General features: G+C 38.6%; 1 protein-coding gene across 9 annotated transcripts in view; it reads right to left on the bottom strand.

The window, feature by feature from the left end:
• Nucleotides 1-4,577, bottom strand: part of ZNF462 (zinc finger protein 462) — a 153,254-nt gene extending 148,677 nt beyond the window's left edge. Inside the window, exons 1-2 of one of the 9 annotated variants that reach the window (XM_043453788.1) lie at nucleotides 1,405-3,332; nucleotides 733-777 (exon numbers count right to left, since the gene is read on the bottom strand). The gene's annotated coding sequence lies outside the window, so the exon portion shown is untranslated. The other 8 variants (XM_043453782.1, XM_043453784.1, XM_043453792.1 and 5 more) reach the window with 8 other exon arrangements.
• Nucleotides 4,578-23,922: the final 19,345 nt, after the last annotated feature.

Raw genomic sequence — 23,922 nt, 5'->3', positions numbered from 1 at the left:
GACTCAGACACAGCCCCCGGGAGCCCTGGGAGAAAGCCCCAACTGGTTGGTCTTTTCCCATCCCAGACGCGTGCTTAAAAATGAAACTTTTTTTTTTTTTTTTAAAGTAGGGGAGGAATATAAAAGGAACTCCAGGCAGCCTCCCTCCCTCTCTGTAGGTTAGAAGCTACAATGAAAAGAAAATGAGGGTTCCTCCAGGAATGGTGAAAAGCCTGGAGAATGAACGTGAGAAGAAGCTTTGTGTTTTGGAGTCTGGACTGGAACCAAAGCAGACAGCTTGCAAATGGAGGACAGGGAGATAAAGGGAAAGAGAGGGGCTGCTCCAATGGGGGGCGGCTGCGGCTTCCCCTCGCGCCTGGAAGGAGGGCAGACCCCTGGGAACTGCACCAGGACTCAGGCGACCCCCGGGCCTCTGTCTGGGGGTCTTTTCTCCCTTCCTCAGAGGAGAGCCAAGCGTGTGTAATGGCTTCTCCTCTCCTGAAACCGTTGTCTCCTCCACCAGACGCTTCTGAACCCCCAGCCTGGAGACAGCTCCTCAGCGGCTCCTGAACCTGCGCCCGCCCCCCGTCGCCAACTCCCACCGCCCCGCCACCCGGCCGGCGCCCCCCGCTCCTCGCCTCTCTGCTCACCACCGCCGCCGCCACCCCCCGACACATCCCGACCCCGCATCCCAACTTCGGGGAGAGAGAGAGAGAGAGCGAGCGAGAGAGAGAGAGAGAGAGAGTCAAATACCTGAGGAAGAGGGGGGGTGCCAATCCGCACGGCTTTGCCATCGGGCTGGGGACAGGCAGACAGAGAGGGGGAAAGAAGGAGAGGGACAGAAAGAAAGAGGTCAACCCGCTCAGGTCGGGGCGGCCGGGAGCGCTCCCTCCTCTGCCCCTCGCTTGCTCCCTCCGGCTCTCTCTCGGCTCAGGTCTCCTCGACTCCCGCCCTCCGCCCCCCTCTCTGTCCCTACTCCTGTCCCCACACCCGGAGCATCCGTCCTAAGCCTCCGGCTCTCTTCTCACTCATCTTTCATTTTCTCTTCTCTCCCTAGAACTACACGAAATTAATTAAGCCACAGCGCTCCGCTCCCCCCCGCCCCCCAGCAGAAGGAGCAGCCAGCAGGAAAAGCACAGCCACCTCCACCACCTTCTCCTCCTCTTCCTCCCTCGCTTCTCCTCCTCCTCCTCTTCCTCCTCCCCCTCCAGCTCGCTCTCCCTCCTCCTCCTCCTCCTCCCCCCCTCTTCTCTCGCTTCTTCTCCTCTTCCAACAGCCAGTCCATGCAGGGGACTTCCTCTCCTCCCGGCTCCACCAACCCTCCTCGGCCGAATGAATGAGCGCGTTTGTGCCTCCACCACCCCGCGCTCTCCTCCCCGCAGCACTCGGACCACCCCGAGGTGCTGGTTAATTGCAGTAACTTACAGAAGAAGCGTCCCGGCGCCGGGAGGTGTTTCGGGTTCTCCAGCCCCACCGCCTCCTTATCCTCTTTCTCTTTCTCCTCTTCCTGCTCGGGTTATTGTTGTGGAAGTTGTTTGGGAGTCTCATGTGCTTCTGCCGGGTCTCAGCAATGGAGGATCGCCATCTTCCCTGCCTTCCTCGGCTCCTCAGACTCGCTGCAGCTGCAGATGACCTGAGATATCCGTCTCTCTCTCTCCCTCTCTCTCCCTCCCTCTCCCTCTCACTCTCTCCCTCTCTCTCTCTCCTCTTCTCTCTCCTCTCCCTTTCCCTCGCGCGCTCTCTCTCTCTCTCTCCCTCCCTCTGTGTCTCTCTCTGAATAATGAGCAACCAGAGGGAGAGAGAAAGCAAGACAGAAAGAGAGAAGGCAGACAATCTTCTGCCACACAAAACGCCGGAGCACCAGGGGGTGCGCGAAGCCTTTCTAATAACAACAACAACGTGCGGGAGAGAAGAAGAAAAAAAAAAAAGAAAGAAAGAAATGAGGAAAGGGCTGGAGGTGGGGGGGGGGGGGAACGGGAAGAATTATCCAAGAGCTGGAGAAGAGCAGGAGAAGGTGGAGGAGATGCTGAGGCTGCGGCTGCTGTCCCCCCGCCCCCTCGCTGAACCCCAGAAGGAGGCAAGGTGGTAGCAAAGTTAAGGCTGGGACATTGTCTTTGTCACTCCGAACAACACAGAGCCAGGCCAGTGAGATGTAAGAGGAGGCGGTGGCGGCGGCGGAGGAGGAGGTGGTGGAGGAGGAGGAGGAAGAGGAGGAGAAGGAGGCAGAGGAGGAGGAGAAGGGGAAGAGGCAGATGAGATGAATAAAGACCTGCGGAGAAGGCGGTGCGAGGAGCGCGGCGGCCGGACTGAGGCGTGCGCGCTCGCGTCCCGGAGGCACCCGGCCGCCCCGGCCGGCAGAGGAAGCCCCCAGTGAGGACCCTGCCCGGCCGCTCATAGCGCTCCCACCATCAGCCCTGCCCGAGGCGCCGAGCCTTGGCCCCAGAGAGTCCCTCACACGCATCCATCTAGAGGCCAATCTTTGCAAAAGAACATACATGGGGAACTAGAGGTTGCAAGTCTAAACCCAGATCAACCACGTGGGGCTTTTTAATCCCTTTCCAGCTTGCGGTGTGAGTATCTCCAGTGAAAAGCTCAAATTGTCCATTACTGGCACGTATTTTGAAGTCTTCTCCTCCGAAATAAAGACTCATTGTGCATTTTATTTCTTTTCTGATATGGGAGGGGGGGCTGGGGGAGCGAAAGAACCCATCATTCTGAGCCTCGGAACCACCACTTTCTTTTCCTAACTTGTGAAGTGTTTTGACGGCGCACCAAAAGGGGGAAAAAAGCCTACTTAAATAACTTTACACCCTCCAGCCCGGCGTTGTTTGCACTTTCTGGCTGATCATCTAAAGGCTCAGAAAGTAACAATCAGAGCTCCTAATGATAAGGTGTCATGGTGTTGAAGACAAGAGAACCAAGATGAAGCTTTCACACCTTGAATTTTTATTTGGTGTAATTTCCCACAAATCGTTCTGAACTACTTATTTTGCAAAGGAGTGCGTTTACCCTCCTCTCTAAGTCCAATGTCTCCTAAGGCTTTAATTTGATGGGGGGAGGGGGCGGGAGGTGGTGCCTACAGTATAAAAAAATCAATACAGCAAGTCAGAAGCAATTGAAGTTCAAGGGCATGGGCTGCTTGTACCATTTCTATTTCTCGCATCCTCGAGTTGGACATCAACAGTCTCGAGAGAGAGTGAAACACGCAGCGCGCGGGGCAGAGACCTTAATTAAAGTTTCTTTTGTCCGCGTCTGAATTGGGGGATGTTGCTGGATTCCTTTGCATTGGGGCGCGCGCATCCGGTGGAGAAGGCGCGGTGCAGAGGATGCAAGGCAAGATTGTCCTCTAATATCCACTACCTCCCCCCACCCCACCCACCCCCAACAACAGTCCGGGCAGACATCCCCATAAGCCCATACAATAAAGGGGAGGAGGAGACGCGCGCGGAGTTGGTTCCCACCAGATAGCGGGGTTTTATAAACAGATCGGACTCCTTTTTCCCAGCTTTTCCCCAATCGTTTATTCCGGGGCAGAATCTCTCACCCAGAGGCACGACTTCAACCCCTTCCAGTCAACACTTCCTGCCCTTTTCTCCTCCCACTCACATTGAAAAGCTTGGGAGCCCTAAAAGGGTGTTGATGGCGGGGGTGATAAATAAATAAATAAATGACACTCTACGCGTGCGGTGAAGAAAGGAGGGGGGAGGGAGAGGGGAGAGAAAAAGTAGGCAGAGGAAAACCTGGAGGAGAAAGCTCTGAGGCGAAAGGGAAACGGGAATCCGAGGAAGAAGAAAGGAGAGAGGAGGACGGTAAGACTCGGCAGGACTGAAATGACCCTGGCTTTGTACAGACTTGGGAGGACTCCCCCTTCCAGCTGCCTGGAGGGACCTGGGAAAGTCCTTCTGCCCCGAGCTCCTCCCCCACAGGACCCCAGGGATGTCTGAGCGCTGGCCGCCGCTCCCCCATAAATTCCTCGTGGCACCGAGAGGAAGCGCGCCAGGTCTCCATCGTCCCTCCACTGCCCCGGCTGATAATTTACCTCTTTGTCTTTAATAAAAAGCTGACTTTTTCTGTCAAGCTCTGCAACGGGAAAATAACACTCGTATTTCAGGTTGAAAGCTCCTATCACTGTCGGGTTTTGGAGGCTGTGATAAAATCTTCATCGACGTGAAGGTACCTTCTGGGATGGCTTGGGTCGGAAGTCCTAAGATGGGGACCGCCCTTCCCTGGGGGCAGGGGGGCAGGGGCGCGGGGAGCCTGGCGGTGCGGAGAGAGGAGGAAGCGCCGAGGTCAGAGGAAACGCAGGGCTCCTGGGGCACCAAAGGGCTTCCCGCAGTCGGGGAATGAGCCCTGGGGAGGAGCCTTTCGCGAGAACGTGAGCGCGCCCCAACACGCCTCAGACCTCATAAACCCACTTGGCAAAGACCGGGCAAGCGGCTGGCGGACCGACTGCGGTGAACTCAAGAAATTAACCTGCGCTGCAATTAAACGGGCTGCCGCCCTTTCAGACTCACCTCGAGCGACCGAGATAGCTCCCGAACCGGCCGCGGGGGGACCTGGCTCCTCCCTCCCGTCCCAGGAGAAGAGGACAAAAAGGGGAGATGGACTTGGAGATGGCCCCGCCCTTCAAACGCTCCAATCCTTGGAAACTAAACCTCCTCTCCAAGCCTCCACGTCTAGAAGGGACAAAGGCAGCGAGGAGATCCAGAGACCGATGGAGAGATAGGTGGCTTTCGGGCTTCTCAAATGGGCGCTTTGGGCGGAAGGGACAATGGCTCAGTTTCCATTCCAAATACAGGATACTCTTGAGAAGACCATCTTCTGGTTTAGAAGCAAATTGACTTCCCAAAGCCGTGAAGCAAGCTACTGGAAAACTCCCGCATAGCCCTGGGTTTTGAATGTGAGAAGGCTAAAAATTCAATTCATGACACCATACACAAATTTTTCGACATTTTTTGAAGTCATGAGTGCCTGAACTATCCATCTAAAAATAATCGACAGAAATTAACATGAAAGAAATAAACATGGTGGGGGAATGTTCTTTTTGTTGCTTGCTTGCTTTTATTGGGGGTGGTTTTCTTTCAAATGATAAGAAAGTTATTTGGATAAATAAAAGCTAGGTCACTCAAGTAAAGTGTTGAAGCTGAGGGTTTTAAAGAAAACCTTGACAGACTTGGCGCTTAAGTAACTGTAATTATGCTTTGCCATTAGCGGACCATTAAGATAAACAGGAGAAAGTTCACACCTCCTGCTATTTCATTCCCTAAGAATATTCACAAAGATAATACAAGCCTCATTGGTGGGTTCTCTCCTCCACCAGGAGGGTTAATTTCTAAAATTCTTAATTAAAATGGAAAAGCTTAGATTTTGTACACAGGCAACAATGTGAAGCAAGTCTCCTGAGGACATGTTGACTCCGTGAAATTTGCCTTTTGTTAATGTACCCTATGCCATTATTCCCCTGCAGTCATATGGTATTTCAGGACTCTGTTTATGTTCCAGGAAATAGGAATATGTGGGAAGCCCGGACCTTCTTCTCCCTTATCATGGGTGACTAGCATACACACTCCTCATAAAGGGAAATTATGGCTCATCAGAAGAGTGCCTTTATGAGCATTAATAGAATAATAAATCTTGCAATTTTCGTTCAAAACATAGTGGAGTCCTATAATCAGAATGACCCATGCAAATATGATCCACTTACTTGCCCAACCCTAGCAGGATAGGGATAATCTAGAAATCATTTTGGTTTTTAAAGATTAGAAAAGGAAAGCACCCAAACCTATCAAAGAAAAGTGTTTATGAAGGGAAAGGGGATGTCTATCCCCTGTAGAAGGGAATCATGGAAAGAAGGAAGACCTGGTCCAGAAGCTCCATTAAAAAGATAGAATTTCCACCGAAACAAGAGTGAATAAATGTTTTAATGTCATTGGTTCAATACTGACATTATATCATGTAAAAAAAAAAGTCCTGCTTCCTGAAAACTATGCAAAAAAAAAATCCAGTTTATAAATCCCACTTTCTAAATTTCAGCTGGAAAACTGTTCAAGCTGATGATTTTAGCAAAACAATATTTCATCTTTAAACGTTTGACCACACACCTCTTGAACTTGGAGGTATTTTCCTTCCTGCCCTATGTAAAACTACTTTTCCATTCAATTCAATGTAGTCATTTTACTATTTGCATTTATTATTTTCAATGGGCTATTTATTTTGAATTTTCAAGATCTTTTACTCTTGTTGAAAATTAGTCTTTAAAAAGTTTTTTTTAAGACTTCAGATTGGATAACTATGGACTTCAGATATCAAATAAGTGAAGTCACTAACACATCTTTCTGATCCCTTACAGAAGAATCAGTATTTTCTCATAAACCCAAATCTAAACACATGTAACTAGTTGACTGGTGTCCATGCCTAGCAAGAAGTGACTGGAAGAAGACAAACACAGATAATTCATGATTCTGAATATCTCTCAAAGGAAGAGAAATTGCAATAACTAATATTAAACTTACCCTACATGAATCTTTGCATATATACCTGTGAATAAAAAAGATGTTTCAATACCAATGTTCTAATTTTTCTTTTTTTTTAAGTCTTTTCCCCAAATGGTAGAAGTTAAATTTACGGTTCTATCAAACCAGGTTCTGTAGTATGGAACGTTCAGTGGAATACCCATCAACAATTGAATATTTGTTAAGCGTCTACGATATGCCATACTCAGCTGAGTACTAGTGATACAAAGATGAATAAGAGACAATAAGTCAAAGTCTAAATGCATGATGTTCTTCAGAAAGCATTGGCTTTAAAATCCCATTATGTCGACTTATACAGAACTTTAGATTTTTTACTCACTCGAAAACAATACAGGACATCAGCCAATAAGGAAACATTAATTTAAACATTTTTGTTTATACTACAGAGTTATTAGGCAGCAATAGTCTGTTAAAATTTTGGGATTTTATTTTAAAGCCAATGTCTTGCCTTAACTTATAATTTAACATGAAATTCTAACTAGAGAAGATCTTTTTAGGAAGAAGGAGCTGTGTTAGACCATCTATGTTAACTGAAATTCATAAGAAAAAGACACAGCTGAAAGATTGGCCATTTTTTGAGGCATCCCATCCAACAGACACACAGTATTTCCAGATTCCTACCACTCACACTCAAACTGAAGCTCAGAGAAGGGATGTAACCTGTTCCTAAAAGTTATTCTGATTTCTTTCTTTCTTTTGCTTTGACATGCTTCCATATTATTTGTACTGTTATTTACTTAACATATATTATTTTTAAATAAACTTTAAAAAAATCTTATCTCCATCAAAAATAATAATACTCATGAAATCACAGATATGGTGGGCTATTTATATATAAATTTTCAATACACACCAAAAGAAATTTATTATTAAAACTAGAATAAAGAAAAAAAGATTTTGGATTAAAAAATTAGTCTGAAAGTATACCTGCCGAACTCTTAATGATGAGGAGTGAGAAAGGTGAAAAAGAAAGTGTTTGAATTACTTTTTGGTGTACAAACAAGAATCATTTTTATAATTTAAAAAATAAGAAAAAGGTTGTATAGTCTAGTGGTCGCTAGTATAACCCCAAAGTAAGCCTTTACATTATACATTCTCAGAGGAGTTAAACATTAGCACAAGGCTTTTTAGTGCAATTTAACAATACATATTTAAAGTCTTAAAATGTTCACACTTTTTGTTCCCTTAATTCCACCTCTTAGAACCTACCCTAAGGAAACAGTCAAAAATGTAGAATAGATTTATATTACAAAAATGATAGAGATAAAATAAACAATTGAGAATAACTTGTGATTAAGAGAAGAGGAATCATTAGTCAATAAATCCTCACTATGACATATTAAGCAGCTTAAAATTACTTATGAAGATTTTGTAACTAAACAGAAAAATGGCCTCATACTATGTTAAAAACCTTGGTATAAAATTAAGATCACTGAATATCTTTTCATAAGGCATACACTCAGAAATCACCTTGAAAGGATGTCAATAGTAAATTGACTTATAAAAATTTTAGAAAATGTAGAACTTCTAAATGATGTCTATAAGTTCTATAAATATACAAACCATATATACATATATATGTGTATATATACATGTACATACTATGGTATTGACTGCTTTGTTCAAACTGAATTGTCAATTATCTGTTCAAGTATTTCAAAACATTTTAAAGTTAAATGGTGGAACCCAGTTTCTTGTATCTAGTAATTATTAATGTGTCTTATTAACACTGCTAATAGAACAGTGTCACCATATCTGGTTTTCACAAAGATAATTTAATATGCTTTTTATAGGAACAATAGGAATATTTGAGTGAGTATTATGAATACATTGTATATATAAAAGGAAATTTAGGACCAGTGATTTAACTTAAGATCTTCCAACCCTAACAATGTAAAGAAGACTAAAATCCAGTTCTCCCAATTTCTACTCTTATATTTTGAAATCTAGACTTCCATATAATCTCAAAAACATTACCAAATATTATCAAAGAAAATTTTCTAACGACCTATATGAAAAAAGGTTACCTTTATCAGTTGTGTGAATGAAAGCTCTGATGCTCCTTTATACCTAAAATTAGAATATATACTATATAAATATATATGTGTATATATATATATATATGTATATTTACATTTTCCATTTGTTAAGCATATATATAATTCCCAGTTCTTGAAGATATGGAAAAGTAGATCCTCTAGTTCTCTGTTAGTGGGAATATGAAAAATTTCAATCTTTCTCAACGTACTAGAGGTCTTTAACCCAGGAATTTAACTTTTAAAAATTGACTTAGGAAAACTCATAGCTATCGTCAAAATTTTTTATACAAAGGAGTTAATTATGGCATTAATACCCAACGACAAGTGATTGTTAAATTATGTTCATCTATGTAACAGGAATATTTATTTATTCATTGGCTGTACCCCGAAGCATGTGGGATCTTAGTTCCCTGTTTAGGGATCAAACCTGTGCCCCCTGCATCAGAAGTGCTGAGTCCCAACCACTGGACTGCCAGGGAAGTCCCAGTAAGAAGTTATATATCTATAAATTCTGTAAGAAAAATTAAATGATAGTGAAATAGTTACATGATTTTTGATAAGGAGAAAAATAGATTTTGAAACAATATAATAACACTGTCCCATATTTGTAAATATGTGTGTATATCTAGGCATTGAAGAATTATTAGAAAAGTGTAATCAAAATGTTAACTAGTTTTTTCCAGGTGATGTAATTGTTTCTAGGTGATGTAATTTTTTCCAGGTGATATAATTATGGGTAAATTATATATCATTTTCTGCTGTGGCTTCTTAGATTTTTAAAACATTTGTACAATGAATCTCTTTTTCAATTAGAAAGATAAAACTTTAGAACTTCCAAATAAAGTTTGCTAGCACAAGATTTCTCTCCCTCTCTCTCTTTTTTAAAAATATTTATTTATTTGGCTGAGTCAGGTCTTAGTTGCAGCACTTGGTATCTTTAGTTTTCATATGTGAGATCTAATTCCCCAACCAGGGATTATACCTGAGCCCCCTGAACTGGGAGCGCAGTCTTAGCTACTGGATCACCAGGGAAGTCCCACAAGATTTCTCTTCTATCATAAAGACTGACAAAACCAAATGTTTGTCTAATTTGTAAATATACATATACATGATTTTATTAATCATTAATTAAAATGCACACACCTAGAAAATTTTGCATCCATTTATTTAGCTTCCCAAACAGCCTTTACCCAGAGTTCCATGCTTCTAGAACAGATTTTAGGTAATAATTGTCAGCACCAAGGTAACTTGACCTTGCATCAACCACCCACCACCTGGTGACTGACCCTTGTAGATTTCATACGTGTTGCTGTTTCAGGATAAAATGGAATCTACACATATTCTCTCCTGTCCACTATGTTGAGGTTTAATTTCCCAGCAAGCGCTAAAACAGTATTTCACAAAAGTTAGTCATTGGATACATGTTCTTTTAAGTGTCTGGAATGCAGAACAAGCTTATTTTTTAGTATCTTTCTGATGTTTTTCAAGGTGCAAATTTTAAGTGAGTGTTTATTGATTTAATGTTTATACTAAAGACAGATCCAGCTCTAACAATGAATATCTACTCACTAGTTTCCAACTCCTGCTCTTACAAGCAATAACCCTGGGCTCTGTGTGTCAGTTTCCACATCTGTAAAAGAAGTCTAATTAAATACTTATAGAATTGCTATGAGGACTTTTTAAAATTAATTTTCATTGGCGTGTAGTTGATTTACAATGTCGTAGTTATGAGGATTTTTTTAATGCATATAAAGAATATGAAGATCTATCTGTAACTGCAAGCTAGTATGAACTGTGTTCTCAAAGTTTTAATGTGAGATGGCATAGGTGAAGAGCCTTAAATTTGGAGTCAAGAGTTAGGTATCTAGCCCAGGAAATCAAAAGCAGAATATGCACACATAACGAAAGCAATTCATTACTATGTAAATAAATCTTAAAAATCAACAGCAATCATTTGAAATAAAAAGCTTAACTATGATTAATTGTATCTAAGTTCTTCTGTTACTCTTTATTTCTCTTCGTTAGTTTACTTTGTCATTTGCTAAAGCTCAGCCACCAGACATGTGGCAGTAGGACCACAGGTTTTTCGAAAGTGAAAAAGAAAAATCTTAAAAATCAAGAAAAATATTTTTTATTGATATCTCAAATCCAAGAAATGGTTGTGTATGCTCAGAAAAGTCCACACAATGCAGGTATTGTTATAATAAATGTAAATAAGTAAACTATAGCAGATAGGGAGTATGCTCTTTTACTTCATTTTTCTGTGAGTTGTATAGAGATCATCATCGTTCATTAGTCTAGCTTCTGGATCAGCACTGTTCTGTGGGAGCACAATTTGAAAACCACTGATCTATTGCAGATGAGAAAATGGTCTCAAGGAAAAGTGATTTGCCCATGATTACAGACCAAGTTATTAAAGATCCAGACCTACCCAGATCCTCTTTATGGCAATTTCCATCACATCTAATTTATCTCTTCCTAGCAAAAGAGACTTCCTTGAGCTGGTATTGAACTTTTCCATCCCTCCTTCCCACCTTCCTCCTTCTCTCTCTTTCTTTCTAAGGTTTCCCAGACATGAGAAACTGTACTTTACATAACCAGCAGTAATTAACAGCTTAGTCAACCAGTAAATAATTGTTATACTTTCTCTAAATTATTTTGATGACTTTCAATTCATTTCATCCTTTTTTTCTAACCTCACAGGATTAGCAGAACAGCTCATTGTGTTCTCCATAGATCCACGTCTGCTGTTCCTTGGGGATGTTTAGGGATTTCCCTTCACCTTTTTCTTTTCATCTTTCACTCTAAAAGGGTGCTTATAGGCTTCTGACCAAGAGGGGGAAAAAAAAAGACAAAGGGGGTGTAAGGTTTTTCACCAGGACAATTATAATTCTGCTTTTATTTCTCGTAGAGATATAAATGTAGAAACATAGCACTATTCTGCTTATCGGGGATCATGTGAAAGAAGAAAAGTTGATTGTTCTGGCTGTTTTGTGCTCACTCGATATCACGCAGCATTCACAAAGGAATTATTTCTACCATTGGAAAAGGAGATCGGCCGGTGGTCTCATTTGACTTACAACAGTGCCCTGAATTGGAAATTAGTATGGACTTTTTAAAGGTCATGAACTTGGAATTATAGTATCAGCTTGGTTGTCAGATTAATTCTGTGGAAACTAGAACTGAATGGTAAAGCATATAACATGGAAGAAGAAAAGCAACAGTGATTGTTATTACAGCTTCATTTGACTATAGTGAAGATCTAGGGGGTGCTCCTGTCCCATCCACTGAGATGACCACAGAATCCAAGACATCTCAAGTGAACTGTTACCTGAACAACTCAGAAACATAAACCCTCATCCAGCAAAAGGACATGGTGTTTGTGAGAAGATGCACAGAGTTTGCCCAAAGCTGGGAAAAGCCCCAGTGCACTAGATCAGAAATAGAAATCACTGACATCTCTAAATGATCTCACAAAGCATTCCCCACATACATTTTAAAAATCTATTCTTCACAAAAATTTATGACATGAAGATTATTTCTTTTATTTTCTGTTTGGAGAAACAAAGGCTCAAATCAGTCCAGTGACTTTGCCCAAGCTCATTCAACGAACACTTGGACTTGAACTCAGGACTTCTGATTCCAAATAGCATCATCTTTCCACACTGTCAAGTGTTAAACTCCCAACTTGACATAGTAATATTTTTTTTCTATTTATAGATGTATTTTCTGATTATAAAAGTAACATGTATTTTAGCAAATGTAGGAAACACAGAAAAAATTTTAAAATCTAGTTCCAAAACCTAGAGAGAATTATTATTATTTTCTGATGTGAAATATTATAATATTATAATATTTCTCATCTATATTTCTCCCATTGCTATTAGATAGTTTCTGTTCTTGCTTTTTTTTAATGTGTATTTTTTTTGTTTACATATATTTTGTGTATGTATCTTTCATTGACTTGTGATGTTCACTTTATAGATTAAGAATGTTAACTTGTTCTAATATGTAGTAAAATATTTTTCTTAGTTTTTATTTACTTTTAACTAATAATGCTTTTAGATACCTAAAAGTTTAAAATTATGTATTTAAATTTATTGATCACTTTCTTTATGCTGTTTCTTGTTGGTATAGTATAAGAAAGGCTTTCACTCCCCATAATAGGATAACAATTCATTTACATGATTTGTTGTGTTTTCACTAATTCCAAGATTTTTATTTTCCCATTTAATTCTACAATTGATATAGAATTTATTTTTTAATATGTTATATGAGGTAGATATTAAATATGATTGTTCTACAAATCATTAACTAAATTATCTCAGAATTATTTCAAAAAACATTCTTTCTTTACCCAATTAGCTGGAAGGTCACCTTTGTTGCACACTATAATTTTGTATATAGTGACATTAGGTTTTAGATTATGCATCTGTTTCCATTTATCCATCTACTTTAGGAGATGTGTATCAGTTTTATTCTTGGCCTTTATTTACTCTTTTATTATCAGATTCATCCCTTTAAACTGAAAAAGATCACAGTATTCTTTAGATATTATTAATTCTTCGAGCAAAATTTCCCTCTGTATAACTCAGTCCGAATTCCCTCAAGAAGAACATAGGTTATTGTTTAGCTCATGTCCCTAAATGGTGGCTTTATCATTTCACAAAATTATAGGCATATTAGTGGATTAAAAATTCTTTCAAACTTTACATCAGTTTTTTTTTCTTTTTCTTTTTTTTGGCTGTGTCCTGAAGCATGTGGAATCTTAGTTTCCCAACCAGGAATCGAACCTGTGCTTGTTGCAGTTAAAAATCGCAGAGTCCCAACTACTGGACCACCAGAGAATTTTCAGCTTTTTTCTTAATATAGTTAGGTTCAGGACTCTGAATCTAATACCTTACACTGCCCTTCACTGTTCAACTCTATTTCATCTCAATACTAAGTCAGTTAAAGTAATAGAGAATCAAAATTCATAAAGGAAAAAGGAATAAGAAAATTCAATCAAAGCAGTAAAAGAAAAAATATGTAAACAAACAAGAGGAAATTAAAAGAGAAAACACAAATACAATGTCAGAATAAGAATAAGATGTCAGAAATAAAACTGATTGGTTAATATGCTCATGTCAATTTTCCAGAATAAATCTTAATGGATTAAATTTCTATATTGAGATATAGAAACTCTCATACCAATAAATCAAAGTAGCCATGAACTTTAATCAAATTTATTAAATGGGTTGTATAATTTTTCTATATCCTTTTTTAAATCTGAAGTTCACATAATCTGTCAGTTTCTAGAAGATGTTAAACAACATGATAGTCCTAGAAATAGAAAGGGTAAACAGCTATTTAAATAGGTCATAAATAAAAGTAAATGACCAGAAATTTTTGAAGATAAAAGGCAGTAATGAGAAATCAGGTAAGTATTACCATAAAGAAAGCAGGAGAAAATATGATAACAGACAAAATTCAAAACCAAAAACATCAGACTAAAAAAACATTTTAGTTGATAAAAGGAATAATTACCATTTTTGTATCTAATAATATAACTTTAAAATACATGCAGTCTGTTATGTCCACCAAAAAGTTTACAAAACTATAACAATAATTGTGGATCTTTGACATGCCTCAACAAGTGGCCCCCAAATATGAAAAGATATAGAAGAATTGAATAACAAAATCATTAAAATTCATCATAGATATATGTATAGAACAATGCACCTGATACTTTTTCTAATACTCATGGAACCTTTACAAAAATTGGCTATTCATTCAGCCGCAAAAATAAAAGCTCTAAAAACTCAATAAATATTGAAATCAGGAATTGCCTGGTTTCCCAGTGGTTAGGACTCTACACTTCCAGTGCGAGAGGCCTGGGTTCCATCCTTGGTTGAGGAACTAAAATCTCACAAGCTGAGTGGTGTAGCAAAAAAAAAAACTATTGAAAGAAGAATACACATCAGAGTGCAATAAAACTATAAACAACTTCCAAAGGATGGAAACATAACATACACAAACTATATAGTAGGAAATTTTATAATAACCTTTAGTCAAAGAGAAAACCAAACTGAAACATAAACTATTTAAATATGAAAAATAGAATACTAAATATTGAAGCTTATGTGATACTACCTGCTGCTGCTGCTAAGTCGGGTCAGTCGTGTCCGACTCTGTGCGACCCCATAGACGGCAGCCCACCAGGCTCCCCCGTCCCTGGGATTCTCCAGGCAAGAACACTGGAGTGGGTTGCCATTTCCTTCTCCAATGATACTACCTAGTTGTAGTCAAATAAAAGTTAATATCATTAACTGCATTAGTTGGAAAGCAAAATATTTAAAATATACCCCTTTCAAGTGAAGGAGTTAAAAATAATTTTGATAAGTAGAAAACTTTGATGTTAAAGCAGAATTCTATGAAAATTAACAAGTAACCCTCAATTAAACTATCAACAAAAATCAGATGGGTCAAAAAGAGAAAACACAAATATATAATATTAGGAGAAGTAAGGAGACATAACTACTGATATAGAGGAGATTTTAAAGCTATAAGAATATTGTATCAATAAAATTAAAATTCTCAAGTGAAAGGATAATTTCCCAAATACCTACAAAATAATGAAAATTGACTCAAGAGGAAGAAGAAAAGAAAAATGAACCAATTACTAAAGGAAAAGAGAAAACATAAATAAATCCCCAAACCCCACACCAGAGCTGCTGCTGCTGCTAAGTCACTTCAGTCGTGTCTGACCCTGTGCGAACCCATAGACGGCAGCCCACCAGGCTCCCCCGTCCCTGGGATTCTCCAGGCAAGAACGCTGGAGTGGGTTGCCATTTCCTTCTCCAATGCATGAAAGTGAAAAGTGAAAGTGAAGTCGCTCAGTCTTGTCAGAATCTTAGTGACCCCATGGACTGCAGCCCACCAGGCTCCTCCGTCCATGGGATTTTCCAGACAAGAGTACTGGAGTGGGGTGCCATTGCCTTCTCCACCACACCAGAGGGTACTAGGTAAATTCTAGTATACATTATAGAAACTGATAATTCCTCTTTATAAATATATGCATATATTTATGGATTTATTTTTGTTTTATTTTATTTTTTATGTATTTATTTTTAAACTCTTATTATAAAGTAATAGATATTCACAGAAATGTTTTTAAAATAGAGACTTTTAAATATAAGTCCTATGCTATTGAAAGAGCTTATGCTCATTCTTTATGTTGTTATTCTGTCATCCCACCATCCAACAAAGAAAACCAAATACATCAAACTTGATAAGAATGTGACTTGTAAATATAGATACAAAAGTCACTATGAAATATTTTATTTAAAAATCCAACAGTGTATGAATGAAAATAAATAAGGTTATTCCCAGAAAGCAAGGATGTTCAAAACCAGGACATCTGTAGTTCATCACATTAACTGAACACAGAATTACTATGTGATAAATTTGATAGACATCAAACAAGTAGTTGATAAAATTTAATGCCTATCTCTGATTTTAAAAAAGCAAAATTGAATTTTTAGTGCTCCATGACTTGAAGGATATTTTTAAAAATTATTATCAGAATATTTTTCAAAAATAATAGCAATATCTTATTACTGAAGTATGAGAAACATTCCCATTAAGGTTAGGAACTGAAAAGGAAAATATCTGTTATCCACAGATACAATTCAACATTTCAGTAAGGTCTCAATCTTCGAAATAATTCAAGAAATGTAAGAATAAGTATCAGAAATATTGGGGCCAAACTGTCATTATTTGCAAAAGCAAATTAGAAACTCTCAAACAAACCTCTTAAAAAGTAGTAGAACTCAGAATTTTGAAAGGATACTGAAGACAAGGGAAACTCGCAAAAATCAGTAATTTTCCCAAGTTCCAGTAATATTTAAATAGGTTTGGATGCATTCAGCTTCATTTAGACGATGCTGAATTACTTGAGGTTTAACCTTTGTTTCCAAAAGAGTCAGACATGACTTAGCAACTAAACAACCACTAGAACTGAAAAGGGAAATGTGGAAGAAGGCGGTTGACTGGTATGTTCAGTGACCCCATAACGTCTTGAAGAGCCTAGGCAGTTTGCATCTTTCTGCCCATCATCTCAAGTTGTTGCCTTTCTTTCTTCATATTTGTGGCCTCATGGTCACATTATGGCTGTCCCAGTCAGGTGTCATGCCTGCTCATAGGCAGTGAGAGTAGGAAGACAGGAGGGCAGGAGCAAAGGGATTTTACTTAGGTCAAGGAGGAATAAGTATCATAATTTGCATAATCCTACGTAATATGGCCAGCCTTGGTAGCAAGTGTGCCGGGAAATGTGAGCAAGTAGCCGAAGTCACAATCATTTGGATTGCCATGACTGGCTTAGACCAAAGATGGATGATTCATCCTCTGGGAATGGGCCCATTGCTAACCTCAAATAAAATTAGGATTTTGTTAACAACGGACAAGTAATCAGAGAACTACTTGGTAGATGACTCCCACAGTATGTCACTATACCAAGTAGAGAATATGACAAGAATAGATGATCCCAATCACTTATATGAAAATCTTAACAGCAGACAGACTGGGAGTTTAGGATTAGCAAATGAAAACTATTGTATATAGAATGGATAAACAACAAGGTCCTACTGTATAGCACAGGGGAAAATATTCAATATCCTGTGATAAAGCATAATAAAAAAGAGTATGAGTAAAGGACATATATATATGTATAACAGACTCATTTTGCTGCATAGTAGAAATTAACACAACATTATAAAGCAACAGTACTTCAATAAAGTTTTAAAATTCATAACATTTGTAGAATAAATAAGCAATGAAATATGTAAAACCTATATGATGATATAAAGAAATTTTACTGAATACTTTATTATAAGACTTGGAAAAAATGGAGACACATCTCATTCTCATACGAAAATCCTCAATATGGTAAAATTTTATTCTCTATATAATAATATACAAATTAATAGTGGTCCAAATCAAAATGGCCTTTTCTTTTTTAACTGGATAACTGATTCTACAGTTTATTTATAAGAGGAAACTTTTTCAAAATAAGAATAGCATGAAGCCTAACTCCTCATCATATATCAAAACAATTATACAGATACAGTGACAAATACAGTGTGGTCCTGGCACAAGAATAGAATATAAATAGCAGAGTAAGAATGGAGCACAATGAAGAATGCAAACTCAAAACCACCTATGTACACACGAGGATTAGTGTATAATGAATTTAGTATTCCAAATCAGTTGGAAATAATTGATTATTTTAGATTTAATTTTGGAAAAATGTCTCCACTTGGGAAGAAATAATTATATTCCTTTCTCACACCATGTACAAAAATAAATTCCAGATGGATTAAAATTATAAGAACAGAAAAACAAAACTGTAGCATACTGGAGTCATTGAGAAATATTTTTATAATGTTTGGTGTGAAAAGATTTTCTAAAATGACATAGATTGACCAATTAATCTACATAATAAATTTTATAGGTGAAGAAAGTTAAAAGCCAGATGATAGACCTGGAGAAGATATTTACCACATATATAACAAAGGGTAAATATTATTATTCTTATTCAATAAGAAAAAGACAATCTACAATTTTTAAATGAACATAGGGTATCATCAAGCCCAGGAGGCCCTCCTATGCCCAGGAGGGCAAAATATGTATTACAAAGAAATCTTATCTATAATAATTGTGAAAGTGAAAGTTATAATAATGGTAAAATATGATGATAAAATAATGTAATAAAATATAATGAAATAATATAAAGTGAATAAAATAATTCATCAGATCATCAATATTTTTTGAAAATTGATACTATTTAGTGTTGATGTGGATATACAAGTTTTAGGTTTGTGGAAATGTAAACCTGTGTAGTGGTTTGGTGGACGATAGGATGGTATCTATCAAAATTAAAAATATTCAGGGACTTCCCTGATGGTCTGGTGGTCGGGACTCCACAGGGTTATGATCTTTGGTTAGGGAACTAGAATCGTGCTTGTTGCATGACTAATAAGCAAGTTAAAATATACTTTTAAAAATTTAAAATATTCATTGCTTTCTGACCCAAAAACTATACTTCTAAGAATCCAACTTATAGAAATATTTACATTTGTGCACAAAATTATTTATTGTAGTATTGTTTCTAGTAGAAGAAAATCTGAAGCAACTTAAATACCCAACAATAGTAGAACTATTTCATAAATGATAGCATGTAAATTTATGCTATTAACAAATTTTTATGTTTCCATTACAATTTAGATGGATCTATTTGTATTGACATGGCAAGATCTTCAAGATATATCATGAAATGAAAAAAATTGCCATATATATTTTTAAAGCTACATTTTAATATTATATTATACTATACTTATTATTATATTATAAATTTAATATTAGGTTTATCTTACAAATTTTATGTTTATATATTATATCATATAAGTATTCAAATGCATACAATAGCATCTAATAGGATGCCTTCACAAATGATTTCTTATAGATTGGAGGATATTAATATTAATGCATAGGGTTGGGGAAAATTATCTATAAGGGGGCTTTAATATTGTAGTCTGTGTATTTCTAACTGCTCCAATTTTTCAAAATAAGCATGTATCATGTTGCCTTTGCAATTAAAAATATTTAAAAAGGGACAGCTGATTATTTGGATTAAACAGACTGCGGTTCAAATTCCGTATTTATCACCTCATAGTTGTGTGACTTGAGTATTTTTAAGTTCTCAGAGACTCACCTTCTTTATCTACAGATTAGGTAAAATAATATTCCCTTCATAACTGCACGAACAGATTAAATGAGACTACATATGAAAAACACCTGGTTCGTAGTGGGTGCTCAACAAGTACATGTTGGTTTCTTAAATGGCTGAGGTTAGACTTGGAAAAGTCCCTGATGCTGAGAAAGATTGAAGGCAGGAGGAGAAGGGGATGACAGAGGATAAGATGGTTGGATGAAGATGAACAAGAGAGAGCCTTTTCTATTGAGGAGCTTGAGGTTAGCTTTAATTCAGTGCTTTCAGTTCAGTGAGATGAGTGCAATTCTAGAAACATTTGTAAAATGCTAAGGATGTAATAAAGAATAGTGCGAGGGTGGGATGTTTCGAGAGAACAGCATGTATATTATCTATAGGGAAACAGATCACCAGCCCAGGTAGGATGCATGAGACAAGTGCTCGGGCCTGGTGCACTGGGAAGACCCAGAGGAATCGGGTGGAGAGGGAGGTGGGAGAGGGGATCGGGATGGGGAACACATGTAACCCCATGGCTGATTCATGTCAATGTATGACAAAACCGACTGCAATGTTGTGAAGTAATTAGCCTCCAACTAATAAAAATAAATGAAAAAAAAAATAAAAACAAACAAACAAACAAAAAAAGAAGAGTGGGATTTCCCTGGCAGTTCAGTCGCTAAGACTCTGCGCTCTCAAAGCAGGGGGCTCAAGATCGATCCTTGGTCAGAGAACTAGTTCCCGTATGCCGCAGCTAAGTGTTCACATTGCTGCAACTAAAAATCCCACATCCTGAGTGCTGTAACTAAGACCTGGAACAGCCAAATAAATAAATATTAAAAGAAGAAGAATGGTGCTGAGAAATCACGGAACTAGAGAATCTCTGAATTGAGCAAGACCAAGACGTTATTTATTCAACTTCCCATCCAATGCAAGAATCCCTTCCACAACATTCTTGGAAGACTATAAAATAGTTTCTGCCAGCATAATAATTATGATTTATTAAATGTTTACTACTGTTGCTGACACTGCCTGACTTTTCACATAGATTTTCTCAACTTAAGCATCACCACAAAACTGAAAGCTAGTTACCCCTATTTATGATTTATGGGCAGAAACCAAGACTCTGAGAGGTTAAGTAATTTGTCTGAGGTCACACAACTAATTCACAGGGCTAAAATTCAAACTCACTTCGGCCTCATCCCAGAGCCTATGTTCTTAATTTGAACTCACCTTTCTGACGATATGAAACTCAATATATTGAAAGACTGTTGTTGCTTCACGTCTTGCACCGGTGTTTTCTATACAGTGCAGGCATCTGTCTTTTTGGAGCGTCAGTTCCATACCTCAGTGAGCATCAGAAAACACCTCCAAGGTAACTGTTCTTACCACGAATACAACAATGTTGAAGACACGGTTTCTACTCTCAAATAGTTTATACTCTTGCTTTTTCTCTTTGGAGGAGTGAAGAATGTCACCTGCTTTTCTACCAGAGAGCTCTCCAATAATCTGAAGAAAAAAAAAAAGTCTATCCTCCACTCTTTTCAAAAAACCCTCCAACTCTGGCTGAAATTTTTGTTGTTTCACATTGGCCATCCTCAGTTCTTTCATCTGGTGCTATATTTCCAGAGGTCCACAACCTCAGTTTTCTTTTTCCAGATGTGTACCTGATACTGTCCATAAAAGACAGGGTTTTGAACTAAAACAATGAAGTTAATGCTATAGTAGTACAGGAGAGGTTTAACTGACTTTCATTTAAATGTCAGCTTCAATTAATATTTGCACTAGTGGCTCTAGCTTTTGATTGCAGTCATGTTATTTACTTATAGTAAGTCAACATAATACCACTCAGAGCCGCCTCATTTTTTTTTCAGTTCCCCAACCAGGAATCCATCCATATCCCCTGCAGTTGAAGCACGGTGTCCTAACCACTGGGCAACCAGAGAGTCCCCCTCACTTTTTCTTTCTTTTTTTTTTTTAACAAATATTAGTCTATTTCATATGTCTTGATTTTCTCCTTCACTTTACTTGGGAGACCAAATTTTTAACTCTTAAATTGAGACTATATTATCATCTTTATTAAATACAATCTTTTAAATTGGCTTAGCATTTCAGACTGCCCATCATTTTATCAGTCTTGATATTGTTTTCCATTTTATTAAGTATCTCTCCCAGCTTTACAGAAGCCTCAATCCACAAAGCCCAATGTTTTTGTGACTCTTCAAAAGACCAAGGCAAAGGAGGAGTTTTGAACTGTGCTATCAGTGACCTCTTCCACATTGGAATAGATTCATTAATCAATCCTCCTTTGTTACTATTGTTCAATCAGAGATGCAGTCACGTAGCTAAGTTAGTATCTGACCTACATAGTAGGAAAAACAGACGGTTATATATGCTCAGATAGCATACAGACATGCCTGGTATAGGCTCCTACGTCTGGGAAAGGTCCATACTGGTAAGACACATGATTAGTGACATGGTGTTCAGCAGATAAAGGTAAAACAAGCTTTCGTTTGTTTTTATTTTCAAAACACTTAAGTGAACCATTACATCTGTGGATTCATCTGCAGCCTCTGAATAGGCTGGTGGGACAATGCCAAATCTAGATTAGTTGACAGTAGTTCTAGAAAAGCAAAAGTAATTTCCCCTATGTGGACATGTTTCTCACCATCTGACCTCCCCCAGGACGACCCAGAGAACAGGATATACTGCTTGTGCTTCAGTTAACCCCTTACTAATATCATTGCTTGCCACTATGGGATTTTTTTTTTTTTTTTGGCTGTGCCTTGCGGTTTGTGGGCTCTTAGTTCCCCAACCAAGGATTGAACCCGGGGCCACAGCACTGAGGACTCCAAGTCCTAATCACTGGACTGGCAGGGAATTCTGCCACCATGCTTTTTGTTTGTCTGGAATAGCTGAGCGTTTGAATGAGAACCTGAACTTTAGATGGTCTGTGTTGCCAACTACAGGAATATCTGTGGGGATCAGCTCCCTGTAGAAAGTAAAGAAACATTACTAAGACTTGTATCTAGCACGTATTTAATAAAGACACATTGGTTATCAGGGGGAAAAGATAGCTCCTTGAGATAATGGTAGTAGTTCATTGGACAAACATATGAATGATTTCACTTTAGTGACACTCACATAGACATGCGCACCATAAAAACATTAAAAAGTATTAATATTTTTTAATTGGACCATAGAGAAGGCTGAGCACCGAAGAACTGATGCTTTCGAATTGTGGTGGTGGAGAAGACTCTTGAGAGTCCCTTGGAATGCAAGAGGATCAAACCAGTCAACCCTAAAGGAAATCAACCCTGAATAGTCATTGGAAGGACTGATGCTGAAGCTGAAGCTCCAATGGTTTGGCCACCTCATGCAAAGAGCCGATTCATTGAAAAAGACCCCGATGCTAGGAAAGATTGAAGGCGAAAGGAGAAGGGGACAGCAGAGAATGAGATGGTTAGATAGCATCACCAACTCAATGGACATGAATTTGAGCAAACTCAGGGAGATGGTGAAGCCCGGGAAAGTCTGGCATACTGCAGTCCCTGGGGTTGCAAAGAGTTGGACACAACTGAGCGACTGAACAACAACATTTATTTTAGCTGGATGAAATCTTTTTTGGTACTAGGTGGAATGAAATAATAAATTTTAAAATGAAAAGAAGAAAAGAATGCTATTTATAGTATTTATATTTTAGCAATTTTCTGTCATTTTCTACACAGCAGAAACCTGAAGATTTTCCAGATATTTCTAGATACAAAAATGTGAGCAGAGTGTTATACCTTCTCATATTAATCAAGCCATATTTTATTACTCAAAAGATGTGTTACATATTGTTGAATAATAATCTCCTACTCAATGTATATTTGTGGGATCTTAGTTCAGTGACAAGGGCTAGAATCTCTGCCCCCTGCAGTGAAAGCATGGAGTCTTAACCACAGGACGACCAGAGAATTCCCTTGAGTGACTCTTTTAAAACATTGTCAGATCTAGTGACTGATAAGCTAAGGAATCCCAGCTCATACAAAATAAAATCCAAAGTGCATTGGATTATCTTGGACTCTAGGGTCTGACCCGACCTTGTCTCCACTACCCTTTCAGCTGTATTTTTACTACCCTCTTTCTTGCTCAGGCTGCCTCAGCCACACTGGCCTACTTTCTCTTACTTGATTCTTGGTACTTGCTATCGCCTCTCCCTGGAATTTTCTGCAATCATGTATCCTCAGGGACACTCTCTTCACTACAACCTCTACTGAAATGTCCCCTTATTGAGATGCTTTCCGTCACCTCACTATCACATCTACGTCACACACAAATACACGCCTGCAATCACACACACACACACACACACAAACACACACACACACACACACTGTCCATCTCCATTAGTGCCATCTGACCTATTACACATCTCTTTATTTGTACATTACCCTCCTCTCCCAACTAGAACATGAGTTCTTTGAGATCAGGGATTCCAATATGCTCCCTGTTGAATCCCCAGCACCCACCACAGTTTTGGAGGCACAAACTAGGCACCCAAACCATGCACTGTGAATGATTTAACAGGCCAGCTAAAAATCAGGGAATTTCATCTACAAGATCTCCTGTCTCCCTGTCAGTC

This window comes from Cervus canadensis, chromosome 30 (genome assembly GCF_019320065.1).
Source record: "Cervus canadensis isolate Bull #8, Minnesota chromosome 30, ASM1932006v1, whole genome shotgun sequence".
In the NCBI taxonomy this organism is placed as follows: domain Eukaryota; kingdom Metazoa; phylum Chordata; class Mammalia; order Artiodactyla; family Cervidae; genus Cervus; species Cervus canadensis.
The sequence above is the reverse complement of the archived record's forward strand: the minus strand, read 5'-3'. Positions and strand labels throughout refer to the sequence as shown.